The 2,500-nt window shown below is 46.2% G+C and overlaps 1 protein-coding gene across 1 annotated transcript in view; it reads right to left on the bottom strand.

Annotated features, from left to right (window-relative positions):
• Positions 1–2,500, bottom strand: part of FAM53C (family with sequence similarity 53 member C) — a 10,354-nt gene that overhangs the window by 6,964 nt on the left and 890 nt on the right. The window lies entirely within an intron of this gene.

Genomic DNA, 2,500 nt, shown 5'->3' with positions numbered 1-2,500 from the left:
ACTTAGAAAATAGCTCAAATGAGAGAGATGCCCAAATTGTTATTTCCATCCTGATTAGTCCAGTATTTTATCTTCCAGTCATAAGCAAAGAGAGTTAACCTTTTCCTAAACTACAGAAAGAGTAATAGGGAACAGAACGGTACAGTGGTTTTAGGAATGACTTTCTGCTTCAAACCAATCAGAATAAACAAGGTATTATGTTCTCCTTTAGCCTCAACAGCTGATATTATATTATTGTTCTCCAACAGATACTGTACATATTCTCTTATAAGAGGATAAGGAAATGCTACCGAGGTAATTCCATTTACATTTCAACTCTATAGAGTTTAAAAACAACTCTGACTTCATTTGACTAAGTTTTTAGCCTGATTTGACTCAAAGACCATGAATACAATTAATCAAGACTCTTTCTCATGGTCAATTATAGTAGAAGCAAACTAATTCTATCAGAGGACAGGCTTCAAGCCCACAAAATTGCCTGAGGGGCCTCACTCAAGGGAGGAGGGGAAGTTAACCTAACATTTCCATACTGTTCTGCCTATTCCCAGAAATGACCAGCAGGCAGACAGCACACCAGACAGTGGAAGTAGCATTTGCTAGCAGAGAGAACTATCAAGAAATCAAATCTGGATCCGATTTGGTGTGATGGTCTTGGCAAATCATCAAACTTTTCTTTGCCTCAGTTTACCCATAGGAAAAATGGGCAGAATAATCTTAATATGTCACTGGGGGCTTCCCTGGTGGCACAGTGGTTAAGAATCTACCTGCAGGGGACACAGGTTCGAGCCCTGTTCCGGGAAGATCCCACATGCCGCGGAGCAACTAAGCCCGTGCACCACAACTACTGAGCCTGCGCTCTAGAGCCTACGAGCCACAACTACTGAAGCCCGCGCACCTAGAGCCAGAGCTCCGCAACAAGAGATGCCACCGCAATGAGAAGCCTGCGCACAGCAACGAAGAGTAGCCCCCACTTGCCGCAACTAGAGAAAAGCCCGCGCGCAGCAACAAAGACCCAACGCAGCCAAAATTAAATAATAAATAATTTATTTAAAAATATATATGTCACTGGGACAATATAACACAAATATCAAAATGTAAAAAGAATACCACCTGCCCTGTACAAATCAGGAGTTCACAAAGACTGCCATTTCTCACCCCTCCTATTTGTTGCTCTACAAAGCCTCAGAATGCCACAAGTGATAATATTAGGATGAAGAAGGCAATTGCGTTCATCTATTTGGCTGGATATCAACCTCCCTCACCTGCATACCAAGAGAAGCCCAAAAGGCTCGACCTTGAGGGCAGATAACTTTCTACCTTGGCAAAAAAAAAAAAAGAGGGAATCCTCTCTACCCAATTCCCACCTCAGAGGGAGGCAGACCACAAGGAAAAGCAAAGAAATACACCTCGTCGTACTTGGAGTTCAGGAAAAAACGTTGTAGAAGTCAATCATCACTATAGTTAAATAACATTTTCATGCATAATCATCATTACCACCTTGAACAAAGTTCCAGCTTCCCGAGTGCTCCCTTCAGCTGCTTCCCCTGTTCTTGTAGAAGCTAAAGCTTATATCACTTCTGCTCTTGGTTTCTTAACTCTGCCCTCAAAGATCAACCAGAGAGGGAACCTAACTGTAGGCTTTTACCCCCAGAGACCCCAGCCATGAGGAGCAGGGAGTGAAGCAAACTCTTTCAAGCTTTTCATGAGGCATCTGGCCAAACAGCAAACTTCCAGCCCTCTCTGGGATCAAGTGAAGAGAGTGATTTTGTGTTTTTCTGCATTTTAATTGTTGGGATGTGGCCACACACGGCGGTAATTGGAACAATGCAGCTACCACCAAGCAACTGATACTCTCAGTCTGAGTTTCCTAAAACAGGCCAGGCTGAGAGGGGGAACAGAACGGAAGCCATAAGGAATCAAACCAGGACACAAAAGAAGGCAAACCAGCTCCGCGAGGGGCCTCCTCTTTCTCAAGCAGGCAGAGGAAAAAGTATAAGAAGCCCTCTCTTGCCGCCTTCCTTCCCCTTCCATTTTGTGTATCTGAGGGGCAGAGACAGCTCTGAACGTTCACTAAGCAAGTTAAAACTTCTCAGCTTAACAACTGGCACGGGGGCTCAGCCCTACACAGAGCAGCAGGCCGCTAGGCCCTCCCCCAAACCCCACCAGGCCCAACTCTCAATCCAGGCTTTCTCTCCACCATCAGCACCACCCCCGGCAAATAAAGGCTGGACCCCCACCCCACTGGGTGGCAGTAACCCCTGACATTACGGTTTCAGGGATGCTGAGGTTGTGCTGAAACCTCGATAACCTAGGATCAAGTCAGGTCAAGGGAGAGGAGAGTCACAAACCCCTGGGGACCTTCCCCCCAGGTCCCAGTCCCACAGCTCTGGGGGAGACTGAAGGAAAACATGAGGGAGGCATGAAGGTACATGAACAGGTATGTGGGGACCTGACTGCTCTTCCTCCATATGGCAGTGAGGGGATAGGGCTGACAAGTGGG

Source organism: Neophocaena asiaeorientalis, unplaced genomic scaffold (assembly GCF_003031525.2).
Source record: "Neophocaena asiaeorientalis asiaeorientalis breed wild unplaced genomic scaffold, Neophocaena_asiaeorientalis_V1.1 scaffold204, whole genome shotgun sequence".
NCBI classification, from domain to species: domain Eukaryota; kingdom Metazoa; phylum Chordata; class Mammalia; order Artiodactyla; family Phocoenidae; genus Neophocaena; species Neophocaena asiaeorientalis.
This window is presented reverse-complemented; position numbering and strand designations above follow the sequence as displayed.